This window comes from Cupressus sempervirens, chromosome 4, assembly GCF_028749045.1.
Source record: "Cupressus sempervirens isolate cs-2001-9-10 chromosome 4, ASM2874904v1, whole genome shotgun sequence".
NCBI lineage: Eukaryota > Viridiplantae > Streptophyta > Pinopsida > Cupressales > Cupressaceae > Cupressus > Cupressus sempervirens.
The window spans coordinates 281,968,576-281,985,072 of record NC_143121.1 but is presented as its reverse complement, the minus strand read 5'-3'; the positions used below and the strand labels follow the sequence as shown (position 1 = coordinate 281,985,072).

The window sequence follows — 16,497 nt, the reverse complement described above, 5'->3', positions numbered from 1 at the left end:
AAAGCAGATATTTTGGTTTCTAATTTAGACCATAAAGTTCTAACAACTTTTGTTACAACATTATACTCTTCAAAATTTTCTCAATAACCTCTACATGCATTTATAGCTTCATTGTCTTTAAGAAAATAATTTATAATAGTTTTATCCTCTTTCATTTTTAAAGAATCAAAACTATGTTTTGAGAGTTAAAAGTTTTGACTATTTAACCTTGACATCTTCTTGGTAAATAGTTTCAAGTTTCTCCCATATATCATGGGAATATTTTCTATTAATGACCTTCACAAGTTATACATCTTTGGTTAGACCACACAAAATAAAAAAACCTTCTCTAGTATTTAGCTCATATTTGGTTTTCTAAATAGGATCTATAGGAACAGTTGAGGGAACATTGTGCTTATTCTCTAGCATTTATCTCATATTTTATTTTCTTAGTAAGATCTATACAAACAGTTAAGGGAACATTGTTCTTACTAACTTATTAACCTTGGTGCATACACCACTCTATTTTGAAACTTCTCATTTTGGTAGGTCTAACGTCACTCAATCACTATCTTCCCCAAAGTCCTAACCCATGATGTCACCTCATTACAAGTTTCATAGATCCTATAAGCCATGATTATACTTTCAATGTATATTTTCCCTTGCAACCTAGTGAAATTATCATCCAATTTCTTGCCTCCACAAATTTATAACTTTTGATTAATTCTTTGAAGCTTCAAGAAGTATTTACTTGCTTGGCAATGATTTTTTGTGATCATTATGATGATACCTTTTCACTAAATGAGGAAATCCTTGCATAATCTCTCAAATGAGACTTTTTTTTGAAATTATTGATGAAAAATAAGTCCTTATCATGGGTGGAAGAGTACAACATTTTAATTTTCTCATGTACAACCCTTATTGATAAGATAGTTGGAGCCATTATAAATAAAGTACATATTCATTTCATGAGCACCTTGTTCTCTTACTACCATCTTGCAAGTTATTCCAATTGCAATATCTCTTGTGCCAAGATGGGAATTCCCCTCTCGCAAGCATATAATAATGAAGAGACCAAGAAAATGTTGAGCCACTCCTCACAAAAGTGAATATGGATAAATTTAGCATTATTTCTAAAATGTTCATTATTTCCTAGGATGTAAGAGCCAAACACTTAATATGAAAGTGATATTTTTGAGGTAGAGGGGAAAAGAGACTATGTTTCATTTTTCATCCTATACGAGGTAGAAGAGGAAAGAGGTTCGGATTTCATATTGGACCTCTTCAACTTGATGTATGTGAATGTGGAAGAAGAAGATTAAGAAAATGTGAAAGTGGAGCCAGAAGGAATCTAAGTCATTACTTTTCTTGATAATGGAAATTGAACCATTTTAGTTTTCTATTGTAAGCATTATCATCAAAATCAATAGTTAGTGTTATATAAAGGAAATTTCTTCCAAATGGAAAGGGGGAAAAAAGATACAACACTAGTATATTTGCACTTCTTTTTCTACCAAATTTTTTGACCAAAGCTATGAATCCTTCTTCTTCTTCTTTCATTCCCATGTTGGTCAAAAATAAAATGTCCTAATTTTTCCCAAGTTTTCCCAAGTTTTCCCAAGTTTTCCCAAGTTGAAAATATCCTAAGTTTTCCCAAGTTGGTGAAAATTTTGACCAACTTGGGTCATAATGGGATTGGTCAAAATAGAAAAGCTAGGCTTTTAGAATGTTATTAATGCATATGCGTTGGGCCTAAAATATCAGGCTTGTAAGACTTATCATATCCTACAAGAAGAATGGAAATTCACAGGGAATGAAGAAGAATGGAAATTTGCAACTAAATTCATTCTTCCATTGGTAAGAATGGAAATTCTAGATAATTCTATTCCTACTAGCTATGATGGAAATTTGTGGGCAAATTTAGGGCTCATTTTGCAGTGGTTGCGGCTAATACTTGGTTCAATTTGCAGGTTCCTTTTTATTGCGACTAATACTGGATTCATTTTAGGGTTTATTTTGTAGGTTCATTTTGATTGTGGCTAGTACTTGGTTTGTTTTGTAGGTTCATTTTGATTGTTGGGTTCATTTTGGATTCTTAATCACTACTAGTACTGTAGAGTTTGTACACACCCCATATTTAAGGTCTTATTATTATTGAATGCTGCTCTTTCTAAAGAGTGACAATTCTCAGAGTTGTAGTGATGGCATGAAGTGTTGATTGCATTTTCATTTTAGCATTCAAATATGAATGTGTGTGACTCTAGAACCTAAGTAGGTATCTGGTAAGATCTAAATGGTAGATTCTATTGCATTAGTAAAATCTTTATTTCATTCTGATAGTTATAATAGTAACACCATTTTTTGAATTTCGTAGAACCATCCTACTGATCAGGTATACAATGAAACCAATTTTTAGGTTAACTCTTTTGTCCATTTCTCATCCTTTTTATAAATTTCTTTAACCTCAAACTTAATGTTTTTTAGTGTAAAATTATCCTTGTCATTTGATTTTTATGTTTCAGTTTAAATTGCTTCAGCCTTGAACTTAATGCTTTTGTAATGCAAAACTATCCCTTGGACTTTGATTTGTATGTTTCCGTGTAAATGGCTTCTACCATTAACTTAATGCTTTGTAATGTAAAACTATTGTGCATAGTTATTTCTAGAAATGATTGTGTATTCTTTTTTTGCATCAGTGTTTCAGATCACACTTTCTCCTTCTACTCTTTCATCTTGATGATGGGTCACATAGTGTGATCCCAAACATTAATGTAAAAAAAAAGAACACAATCGTATCCAGAAACAACTATGCAAAATACTATGGATTGTAGTAACTACTAACTTTAATTCAAAACCATCATTGGGCATTAACTTTACATGTCACTATTTAAGTGGTTTTAACCTCCCATATAATTTTTTTAAAAATGTAAATTAACCCCCCATTTAATGTTTTTGCCATGTAAAATTATCTCTCGGGCTTCAATTCTTTATGTTTTTGTTTTCTTGCTTTATTGTTGGCTATAACCAAGGACACATTATGCACCAGTTGTTAGTTTATATTCTAATATGCAATAATACATTTTAGAGTAATACGAGTATGTCTGCGAAGTACAAGATCTAGTGCCAAGAATAAGAACAAATCGGTTATTATTGAATTGAGCTTTTTTTTTTGGTGATTTTTCTATTATCCAAGTTGTTCATGATATCAAAGGCTTCAATATAGAATAAAAGGAATAGTTGTCTGTATTTTGAGATACAAGGGAGTTTACACTTAAGCTCACTCATGATTGTCAACATATAATGCCTTGGAACATGTATACTAAAATGCAATTGGAAATTGCCTCAAGCTTCAAATCAATGAAGAGTCACTATTTTGATGCAAAATTGCATTGGCATGTAGCCAACACAATCATTTTACAACTATAATTTAATATTTTACCGAATTGGTAGACAAACCAGGTAATCCTTGGTAGGTTTTGTGTTGGAATTTGTAGAATAGGAATTTGATGAAAAATTTAATGAAAAATTTTAGTTGTAGAACAGGAATTTGATAAATAGCCCAATATTGTATATGACCACAAATCTGCACTATGCCAAGTACATTGGGGTCTAGCTTGCAAAAAATTACAAAAAAAAACAATGAATGGAAAATATAATATTCTATAAATTGAAAACAAAACATCATCACTTCATTATTATGGCATGTCTAACATGGAGTGTATTAGTGAAATCTTGTTTTTCAAATTATTTAAATTACCATTACCAATAATCTCTGCAAGAACATTGTCCCTATTTAAAATGATGGAAATAGTTAACATCTCTCACAATAATTTCTCTTCCAACTATCTTGGAGATAAATTCTTTTGTAATGTGGCAATTTGTACACACTCAAAGATTCTTAAAAACTCGAATAGTTGTTCCATGAGGTGTGTTTAACAAACCAAATGCAATTGCCAACATTTTACTATGGTAGCCAACAAATGATTTTTTTTTCTTTTCTTCCACATCATTAAGTAAATGTCTTGGATCTAGGGAATACCCCGTTGCCTTTCTCTCACAAGCCAATTTATCCAACTTTGCATAGATCTCTTGTGTTTATGGATGTGATTTATCTCCTACACAAAAAACATGTACCATGTTGTGAAATTTAATCCAACTACATCCAAGGATCATTTTTATTCCTCTATCTCCCATTAGTCTCCTTACTATTTGAAAGTCATCCCATCTACTCACTTCTACATAGAAGTTTGAGATAATAACATAGGTTGTAGCATTCTTCAAATCCAAATCAAGAATCATCATCATTATGAACACTCCTAAGCCTGCATTCATATGTGATCTACAGGCACCAAGAAAACTCATCCACATAACCACTACAGGTTTGATTAGTATCTTAATAATAAAGTTTAGGGTGTCCTCTAGATAGCCAGTACAAGCAAGAAGGTCAACCAAGAAGACATAAATATCAATAGTAAGTTTTATGCAATAAAGGTTTACTTATACAATTGTAGTATGTCTAGCCCTCGCCCACTAGTCTTGTATGGCTACATGCACATAAAACAAAAGGAAATCTTATTATGTTAGAATGTTTTCTAGACTGCCTCATTAATTCAAAGGTTTGGAGAGCATATTTGCAAAATCTATTTTGAGCATATCCTATAATAATTGCATTCTATGAGATGCAATCTCTTTGATGCATCCTATCATATAGTTCACCTACCCTATATATGTTTCCATAATATGGTTAGTAGACTCATTGAGAGGGTTATGGAGCTTTGCAAGGGCTCTATGAACTATTTTTGGACTTTCAGATGGAAATTTCTACATTTTAGGAAGGGGTCCTATTTTTAGGAAGGGCCAGCAATTGGCTAGTTGACCACCTAGAGGTCCATAGAGAAAAGCAGTTTAACATGTTAGAGTAGCAGGTGGCATTGTCTAAGGTGTCATGTTCACATGTTGGAATAGCACGTGGAATTGTCTAAGGTGCCTTTTTTAAGGTTGAAATTGTGAATTAAAAAATTTGAGGCAAAGTCTACAATATAACATCTACAAGTACCCCATGAAAGGAAAACTAGTTTCCTAATGCTAAAGGTTGCAATATTATGTACAAGCAGATGAAATATAGCAAACAACCTAGCAGAGCTGGTAGATGTGGTTGTTCTATGGGGCTATGTACACAAACTTATATGGAAAATTTGGATTAGTATAATTTTCTAGTAGGGTTTCAATAGCAGAAGAAAATTATCATACTGCCATACAGTGACAAGTATCAATTGTTAGGTACAAAACTTTCTCCTTTATTTTAGGGAAAATCCTTTTGTATTATTATGTCATTGTTGTATTTTCTCAATAAGCTAGTAACATGGTCATATGTGTAGGTGGTTGTTACTCTTACAAGAATTCACATTCAGTTATTGTATTTGGGAATTGTTAAGTCCATGAAATAACCAATTAGCTTTTAAGAATTAAAAAATAAGTGAATTGATGAAATGAGTTGGCGCTAATTATCTAATTTCAACATTACTTCAAACTAAGACATTGCCTAAATAGTATGACAATGTAGGGTATATGTATGTACATTCATATTTTCCCTCTTTACCATTGAATAAGTGAAATCAAATCTTAATAAAGTGTATCATACAGTGAAAAGTATCAATTGTTAGGTACAAAACTTTGTCCTTTATTTTTGGGAAAATTCTTTTGTATTATTCTATCATTGTTGTATTTTCTCAATAAGTTAGTAACATGGTCATATGTCTAGGTGGTTGTTACTCTTACAAGAATTCACATAATATTATTGTATTTTGGAATTGTTAAGTCCATGTAATAATTGATTAGCTATTAAGAGTAAAAAACAAGTGAATTGATGAAATGAGTTGGAGCTAATTATCTAATTTCAAGATTACTTCAAACTGAGACACTGCCTAAATAATATGACCATGTAGGGTATATGTATGTACATTCATATTTTCCCTCTTTACCATTGAATAAGTGAAATCAAATCATAATAAAGTGTATAATTTCTATTGACCAATGGATTGCATTATATTGGGAGATCAGGTTTAAAATGATGTTGTCCATAAGAAGTTGATGGTTTGTGAAGATAATCCATCAAGGTGAGCATGATTGTATGCTTACTATGATACCACAACTAGGAAATTTGTGCTTGTTGGTTTAAGGGGACCAGCAAAACACCAATATAATTTTGAACTGGCAAAATTTTGTATGGTTTGTAGATGCCATATCCACTACTAAGTATGATCTTATTTTCAACTGTTTAATTTGTTCACGTCTTGTCACATCAAAGTTCTAACCACAATTAATTGTTGTTGTATTGAGATGTATGAACTTTAGAACTTTCTTTCTTTAGTTGTAATATGTTAAATACACACACCACCAACACACATACCTCCACAATTGTCTTGGGGAATTACTATAAGAAGAAAATTTTTTAAAACTAAAATAAAGAGTTAGAATGCTTCTTTCTTTGAGTTGAGCTATAGGTGAACACATCTGATAACATAAATACTTCTTATCCTTTCTTTTTTTAGATTAGTTACTTTAATCATTTTTAGTTGTGGCCTTATTTTTTCTCATGTTTCTTTTTGGAAAATTTGTCAAATCCCCCACTTTTGTTTCACATTCAAATTCTTTGCTTCTTGAAACTGGAAAAGACAATGAACCAATGTGTATTTTTGGTGTTTGTATGCATATCTTCCTAGCATGTCTACATCCTCTTAGGTGCTTATTATATTTATATATTTATATTTTGGTGGCAAAGGCCCTTTCTACAAGTTATGTAGTCCTCACTGCTAGGAAGATAACATGAATAATAATAAGAATCTATATCTATACATTCAATTTGTATAGTATTCTACATTGTGGTTAATGTGTAATATTAGTTTCTTATAGTTCTATGTCAATATGAAAACCCATGTTCAATATGACAGAAAATATGTCACTTCAAAATCCTCAAAGTGACTTAAGCATCTCCACATGAAGCATAAAACCTAGAATAGTGCCAAAAATCTGCCAAATAAGAGATGCCACTAAGTCATATACAAAAGAAAAACTTAAAAAAAGAGATTAATTAATATCTAAAATTGAAGGATAATACATTTCAAATAGAGATATTGATAAGGCAACTAAATATACTAAACCCTCAAAATAGAGAACAAAATCAAACATTTTGGTACAAGGTTCTACAAGAAATTTGGCCAAAACTAGACCAAATATCAACCCCAATCTAATAAAGGTATTGATAAGTCCAAGGAATTTTCTAAACCCTCAAAAAAAAAGAAAGAATGCAAACTCCTTGTTAAAACACTTTGCTAGAAATGGCTGAAACCCTAGTGGATGTGGATCCAAGTCTTGGTCTAGTCCTTGATAGTGGATTTTTCCTGAGTATATGCAACTATACCAAGGCATACCCACAATGCCACGACAAGACCCTAAAAAAGTCAAAGGAAAACCTACATCAAACAAAATTAGGTCCATCCCCTACATCCCACATGGAATGAACAAAAAAACTACATATTTAAGGAAAATAGTCAAAAATTAAAAAATAAAAGTCCTAGCACACATCTTCCCTCATTCTTGATTAAGGGTATGAAATATGCAATACTTGCATATTGTAGCTAGTGCAACCCTAGGGCTACTTGCAGTTGTAATAAAAAAGATAATGAAATTAATGCTCTTGAAGAAAAGCAATATGATGACTTGTATTGATTTTCCATGTGTAGTTGCACTAAAAAATGATAAACCATTTAAATTTATGTTTAAGTTTGATGGTTTCCATTGAATTGTCAATTATCAATTGTCTTCTACATTTATTTTTTTACATTTGTGTAAATTATGTTTAACTTTATATATATTCAATATTATATATGTGTGGTTGTTCGTGGCATAGTGTCATGGTTAAAAACTTGAAACATGGCAATGTTGTTGTTGCCACCAAGGTTCAAACACCTATTGGGTTATTATGATCAAGGGCTTTGTTCCCTTCTAATCCAATGTACTCATGATTTTGAACATTCATGTTAATGTTGTTGGCATTCACGCCAAGTAACTTAGTATTTTAGACTGTGCTCGAGACCCTTTCTACACTAGCTCGTTTGTGTGTTTTTCACCCCTATTAGGTTATTATGCTCATGGATCTAGACTATTCATGATGATACTATGCATTCATGCTAAGGATGAGGTTCCCAACTTGTGCCTCACCTAGATATAGCCAAGCTTAAAATCCCATCTCATCAATTTTTAAGAAAAAAGTGATTGTGTATGTCTGTACGCACTTGTAGCCAAATCCAATATTCATTATAATATAACTCAAAGCTTGTATGTTTGAATTAGTTTTTACATTACTTAAACTAATACCATCCTCTTCTTTCTTCCCACTTTGAATCTTCAAAATTTATAACTTACTATAGGACCTCTATATGTTTCCAACCACTATCATGGGTCATTCACCATTTCATGACATTGGAAGTTGCTTCATAGTTTTCTTTTCTTGTATAATTTATTTCCTACTCCTTCAAAATGATTTTGATTTGTCCAGGATGGTGATGTTTGGACTTTTAGTGTATGGTCTTTCAATGGACCTCTTCCACCCAAGAAAATCCATGTCAATTATGAGGGTTTTGCAGAAGGTTAGCATTTCTTCTTCTCATAGATTTTAGTTGGTAAGTGGAATTCTAGGAAATTATGTCACATGGTTTTCATCCTGTTTTCTTAATGCATGACTTGCAAAATGAGGCCTTAAGGAACAACTTTTGATTCTAAATTAAAATATGAGAAGTACTTTCTAGAATGCACGTTTCATATTGGAAGATGCATTTAGAAGTACCATAAGTAATTATTAACTTAAACAGTTAAATATGGTATGGAATTCATGTTTCTTACTTAAAAGTAAGCTTATTAATATTCTATAAAGTACTTTTCTTATGTTACATCTATGTAATCTAGATATTTACAATTTTGCCTTTTGCTCTTTTAAAATCTTCAAATGACCTATGGTTTGATGACTTATCAGATTGCAAAGTTGGGGATGAGCTAGTTATAGATGGTGGCATGGTGAGGTTTCAAGTAATAGGAAAAGAAGATCTCGGCATGAAATTCCAATGTACAGATCCTAGATTGTCACTATCACGTGCAAGTCTAACATTTTGGAGGTAGGGAAAAGTGGTTCATGAAAAGGAATGCCATGCTTCCTACAATATCTTCGAAGGTCATTTTTCATTCACTTAGATGTCACATTTTGTTTTTTGAGATTAAGTTCTTACATACCCTAATGTTCATTTCATCCTATAGGATTGGCTTGACATAGATTTTGGGATTTTTGAGGGTATTGATTTCATTGTGATATCTTTTATGAAGTTAGTAGATGTAATTAGAAATTTGAAAAGCTATATTGCTACCTAATCTTGTGACAAGTAAAGAAAATATTTCTAAATGGACCTTGCTAATTCTCAAGAAAACAACAATACTTGTTTATTAGTATGGTTTTGTTATGCTTTTATTGACACATGCACTGTAGCTTTTGATGGTAGTTCAATATGTATATCTCTTACATTTAATCCACACACAATTAAATATGTAGTTTCACATGAGTTTTTTCTGGATCCTTATTCTCTATAGTGATATTGGTGTCATTGCTAAAATTGAAATTGTCTACTCTCTAAAGAATCTTGAAGATATAATTTGATCATCTGATGGTGTTATGGTAGTAAGAGGAGATCTTGGCATGTAGATTCCTTTGGAATAGGTTCTATTTTTCCAACAAAAAATTGCCCAACTATGTCAATAACTAAACAAGCTAGTTATTGTTGCATCTCAGCTACTTGAGTCAATGATAGAGTACCTTATACCAACAAAGGTAGAGGTAATTTCATATTAAGGATTGGACCTTATTGGGTAAAATTTAATAGTAATTCAATCATCTCTTTTAGTTTTATAGTGGTGGGAGTTAAAAATATACAATCATTATTGAGTTTAGAATCTTTAGATAGTGTTCAAAAGTAGTACCTTTCCCTACATAACACCTCTTTCATCTTGTAGGATAACACCTACACATCACTTCACAAAATATCTCTATGTATAGTAGCATTCCATTCACATGATATGCTAGTGGAATTAAGTTAACAATGTTCAAAATGGGGATTGGCAAAAGGCAAGGTAGGTAAAATTAAAGAATGATGTAGTATTTGTAGTTTGGGAAAAGCTATGATTTTGTTATCTTTCATGTTAAATATAGTGTGTGTAGATAATAGTAAACATACTATGCAAAGTCAAGGTATTGGTTCTTAAAACATTTTATTTCTACCCAAGAGGGTTTATTATAGAATATTTTTCTTTTATCTGAAAGGATTTTTAGAATAAAACAAAGTCGTAGCACACTTCAAATTGTATGTTGTGCCATTATACATCATGACATGATATTCTATTGGCTAAAATCTAATTAAGGTTCACAGTTGAACTTAACAAATTTATTGAAAATATAATATACAAGAGAATTTAAGATGCCCTAATTCTATTCCTAAACTAAAAAACTTCAGTATACCTTTGCTTCATATTTTCTGCTTGTAAGTGCAAGAATGAACCTCAAAAAAGATGGATAGATAGGAAATTAAAATGTGGTAGATTACATGTACTCATGAATAATTGCAAGCTTTCTTTTATGCATCAAATTCTATCAGCATATTGAATATCAATTTAATGAGCTAGAGGAAGATGATGGAGAAGTGAGTTTTGAATTCTATCTAGAATATGATGAATCTACCACCAGTTCTAATAATTCCATGGAGGTACATTTCATTTCTCCTTTTTTTAACATTAAAAAAGGGTCTACTATAAATTTTCATAATGAATTCAATTCTAAATTTCAAAATCTGATTATTTCATACATGTGAATCATTTGCATGAGAATAGATTTTGCTTAAGGATATAAGGGATAGCAAATTAAAGTTTCTATACTTATTTTGGAAAGGTTTTTAATTTCATTTAAAATAAAAATGGCAGATATTGCTGACCTATGTATATGCATTGAAGTCTACTTGCTATCAGTTTGAATTTGGTTTAAAGAAAAATCAAACTTTGTTTGGAAATCAATTCAAATTTGTGGGTGAAGAAAAATGGTAAGAACTATAATAGCTAACTCAAGAGGGTTTATCATGCCATAGAATTGGGCATTGATTTTTATACAAATTTTGTAAAACATGACTATATTGATTTTAATAAATTGGTTACATACTTCAAAGATTGAAAAGAATGTGAATAGGCAGTATTTATTCACTATTTTTGGTATTGGTTTTGTCATATCTTTGACTAAAATTATATTTGATGGTGTCAAGTGTATTAATTATAATCTATAACTTATATTCTTTGGTCCTAGGTATATGATCGAAGACATGTGATAATTCCAAAATATCATTTTTTGTCATTTATTGACTCAGGTTAGTGGAAACCTATTGAGTGTGTTTGGAATCAATTCATATAGGAAGGAATTAAGCCCGCTCTCTGAAATATCAAACAATGTTGGGGGAGAATATTCCTATAGCATTTTATAATTGAACTCATGATATTTTAATTAAGCAATTAGATGTTTTCCTCTTGTTAGTAACAATTTTGTAGTGCTTGGAATATGGAGATTTGTTTTATTCTCTGAGATTTGTAGTTGTATTTTTGGTCTCAGTGTTACTTGCATCAAATACTTGATTACATGTTAGAAAAGGTACTAGTATCCCCATCTCCTAATTTATAGTTGAATTTACTACACTAAATTCAATTCCAATTTTCATAGTATAAATAATTAGATTTTGAATACATGTATGAAATAATCAGATTTTGAAAAAGGGGTCTACTATAAATTTTAGTTCAATTCCAATTTTACATGAGCATCTTAATTTGTTCTTTATTATCTACACTACTATTATTGAATCCTTGTTATTTTTTGTTTTTTAGAGTAAGCAACAAATTTAAGATGATTGAAATTTTTTAGTGATCTATAACATGAATATTTGTGTGTGCATAGGCAAGACCTGAAGAGGTTGAGTATAGACTTAGAACTACTAGGCATCCAATGGTTGGCAGTAAATCAGCACCCTTAGCACCATCCATGCATAGGAAGTTTGACAATGTTGATAAGATACAAGATACAAGCACATTAACACAGAGAAATTTTCACACTTATGCTCTGCTAGTTCCAATTGGTGGTGGAAGTGGGAATACAACTGGTAGAGGAAGTAAATTTGCAATGGGATCAAGGATAGTGGGTGGAACTAAGACTATTGCATCTTTGTGGCATACATCTCCATTATCACAATCTAATAATCAATATACATGATCATAAAAGAATGAGTTGAATCTTGTTGAATTAGTTGAAAACCTTTGTACTACTCACATATTGAGTTGACATGCCATATCAAGAGGTCAACCATTTCCAAAAGAACCAAATACAAGCATTCAAGCAAACACATTGCCTGTGCCAGGTTTAGTTGAAAGGATACCTATGGTAAGGTTTGACATTCTAGATGGTTTTAGTTCTAAGAGAAACAAGTGACATGTTGTTTCAAGTCCATTGATAGGAAAGTTGTGGTCTAATCAGTCATGTATACCTAGCAGTGGCCCATTGACATCTAAATGTATAGAGTCTTCACTCAAATCTGGCCCTATTCTTCATTCCTCAATATCTCGTCATGGTGGTCCATCAAAATTATCTCCCAATGTCTCACCTCCTAATCTATCTCCACCCCACAAAACCACACTATATGAGCTTCCCAGGCTACCTATTGATTCAGAAAATCCCTTAAAGTATTCTAATATATCTAATATAACTCATTTACCACCTTTTCTATGTAAGAAGAGTCAAGAGAATTCAATCGTACAAAAGCTTGGATCAACAATCCCAAAGCCTGCATCTCCATTGCCTCCACCTCCTCTTGGTCTTTGCAACTTGTAGTCTGTCTATACCACCTAGTCATCCAAAGGGTCAATTTTTGCAACTACCAAAGATTATAGAAGTCTCAAAAACTATACAACTCCTTGAGGAAGCTCCTTTGCCACCTTTGACACCCATCCCCTTTCCTAGCACTAGAGAAAAACAATTAAGCATAGATATTTCTGGCACATCTAGAGAATCATTAGAAGTGAGTATGCTTTACAAGAATATATATTTGGTTTTCTTTTTCCTTAAAAGTTTCCTATTAAATCATATAAATCATAGTGTGTGATCATGCCTTTATAATCTTTTAGATCTCAAAGTATTATGTAAATGATGAAGTATATAGTTTACGTGTAAGTATTCATACAAGGATTGAAGAAGTATGACATGTTTTCTTTGATGAGATAACAAGATTTTTTGTCTAATGTTCATGATATCATTGAATCTTGAACAATAAACCCTTAAGAATTTTAATCATAAGCACTCTGATAATTTAGGTATGAGATTAAGTATGAACATTTGGTTACTTTGAAGAGAAAAATATGATTCTTCAAATATGATTATCACCATCTTTGGTTATTTTCCATCTTGTTTATGTGATGATCTTGTTGTGATGCTATCTTTGTTTGAGTCTAGATGCACATGCATTTCTTTATCTTGATAATTGTGGATTAATACGACCCTTCTTCGCCACAATAAGGTTCCTTAAGGGCTTGATTATGGTGTGCAAATATGAATAAATGTGATTGATGTCCTTTGAGAAGTAATTTAGTCTTCTTTAATATGTTTTGAGGAGGCATGATGGTAGAAGTCACATAAAACAATTTTGTCTCATGCAACAAATCACACTTCTTCATGTAACTTAATCAAACTTGCTAATTTGTTCAACTAATTATATTTCCTTTAGTGGAAATCATGGATGCTTTCCTTAATATATGAACTATTTTTATTTTTTATAAAAAAATTGCAACTATCAATTTTTTTTGCTCCTTACACAATATTGTCATTATTATCGTATTCATTATGTATATCATCTTGACAAGTTGGCTGGCCACTTTTATCATTATGCTCAATCCATCCAATTGTAGACTATTGATTCCTTGATTGTCGTGCATATTTACCTTTCATATAACTTGTCATGCGTAGTTGTTGAGTTTACCTTTCATATTACTTGTTGTGCATAGTTGCCAAGTTTGCTTACACCATTTAATATTAATTTCTCATCACATAGCTTCTGTATTTCTAGTTCAAGTGTTATTGAATTACTCCATAGCTTCTATATTTTTGGTTCATGTGCTATTGAATTGCTCTAAGGGTGAAGCTTGTCTAAGGTAAGTCAATCGTATGCTTGTACTGATTTGCATCTTCGATTTTACCTTGAGATGTTTTATGCACTATTGCCATGTCACTATTGATATAATAAATATTGTGGGATCCATCTTTATTCAAATTGATTTTCATAAAGGACTATCTTCCTAATGCTGGGTGTTTCAAAATTCTATCATATATATTATACTCTTTAATGGATTCAAAATAGATTATTTAATAATCATTTTTTTTTGAAGTAAAATCATTTACTTATTGGTAACAATTTGATTTGTCTTTATTCTTGGCAGTTAGAACTTACTGTTTGGTGTGTATGAGAATTCTTTATATTAAAAAATGGAGTGTCATTTATAAAGGATGTATTTGAGACAACATTGACCTTGTCTGGGCATCTATTTTGAATATTTCTTCTTTTTAGAATGGAATGTGATAAAGTTTAATGAAGGAAAAAACATTTGTATTGGTGAGAATATACACTACTACAAATTTTGGAAATATTACTCTTTATTTTTTATAGCATGGGCCATGCACTATTTAGTCAAGGGTAAATGTGTCATTATTTTATAAAGAGAGTTGTATCAGTTCTTTGAGCATGTGTGAGGAGCTCAAGATTTGGCTAACTATGATTCTTCTTATCATGTGTGTACTAAGTAAGTATCCATTTGGGTACAAGTCTTCTATATATCTAGCTCTTGGAGAATATAGTTGATGTTTTATTCATGTGAATGAGTCACATCAAGCATATGATGTAGTAAGAGCAAATATACAGAGATAAGAAGTTTATTGTACATTGGGAGATGAAAATATACATCAAAGGAGAAATGAATGAGTTGTGTGATAGATATTATTAGATTTTGTGCATTTCATTGCAATTGAGATGTTGTCATTGAAGATGATATTTGCAATGCAAAATTCATTTTTCTATTATTACTAATAAAAAAGGGGTACTATCTAAAATGCTGAGAATGTTCTAAAAAGTGGTATTAAGTTCCACATTTTGGTTGGTGCCCATTTTTCATTTTGGTTAATAAAAAGCTCTTGTATGTTGTGGTTTTTTACCCATAAGGTTTTTATGTGAATAAATTAATGTATGCATCTTTATGCTTACTCTCTTTAGTATTTAATACTTTATGTTGTTTAATGTACATTCAAAAGTTCTAACAGTTTTGAAATACTAGTTCATGCCCATAACAAAGATGAAGACTCACATTGGGGATAGGAGCCCACAATAAAGATGAAGATCATTTTATTTTTTGACAGTTGAATTTTTTGACTCACATGGGGGATAACAGCTCACAAAAAAGATGAAGACAATCAGTCTATGGTACAAGTTAATCCGTGATGAAGTGGACAATGAAGAAGTGCCCTCTCCACAGCCCTTATAACCACAATGTCAACCTCATGGATATTAGAAACCTTATATTAATCGGTGGCTTTGACCCCATAAAATTCAACTGCATCAGTCACATAATTGATGGTGTTGTATGCATAAATGTCCATTTGTTCCATGTTGTATCAAACAATTTTTTCTTATACAAGCTATTTAATTTGTAACCTTTTAAATCTCTATAAAGCTAAAGTTGGAGCAGGAGAATTTTTCTTCTCAAAGGTGTCCTCTGATTGTAAAGCATCCATTCTGTTATTTGTTGAACTAGATATGTCTTGTTTGTCAAACAAATAATGGAATGAATACTTAATAATCAAAGGACACCTTTGAGAAGAATTTTTTCCTACTCCAACATTATCTTTGCAAAGATTTAAAAGGTTGCAAATTAATTAGCTTGGATAAGAAAAAATTGCTTGATACAACATAATAATAATAATCGACAAAACATTGGTGGAAATTTTGACCAATTCTTGATAGTTTTCTACCAAGAATTGTTTGAAATTTCCACCAATTATAAAACATTTTTGACCAAACATTGATGAAAATTTTGACCAATTCTTGATAGTTTTCTACCAAGACTTGGTCAAAATTTCCATTAATTATAAAAAAATTCAACCAAACATTGGTGAAAATTTAGACCAATTCTTGATAGTATTCTACCAAGAATTGGTCACAATTTCCACCAATTCTAAACAAATTCAACCAAACATTGGTGGAAATTTTGACCAACAATGACAAATCAGAGGTACCAAAAATTAACAAAATTTCGACAAATGTATTGGTCAAAATCTAGACCAACTTGCATGTTGGTAAAAATTTTGATGAGAAAAATTACCATGAAATGCTTGGTCAAAATTTTGACCAACCA

General features: G+C 31.3%; 1 pseudogene; it reads left to right on the top strand.

Annotated features, from left to right (window-relative positions):
• Positions 1–15,627, top strand: part of LOC149561096 (uncharacterized) — a 29,668-nt pseudogene extending 14,041 nt beyond the window's left edge.
• The last annotated feature ends 870 nt before the right edge of the window (positions 15,628–16,497 follow it).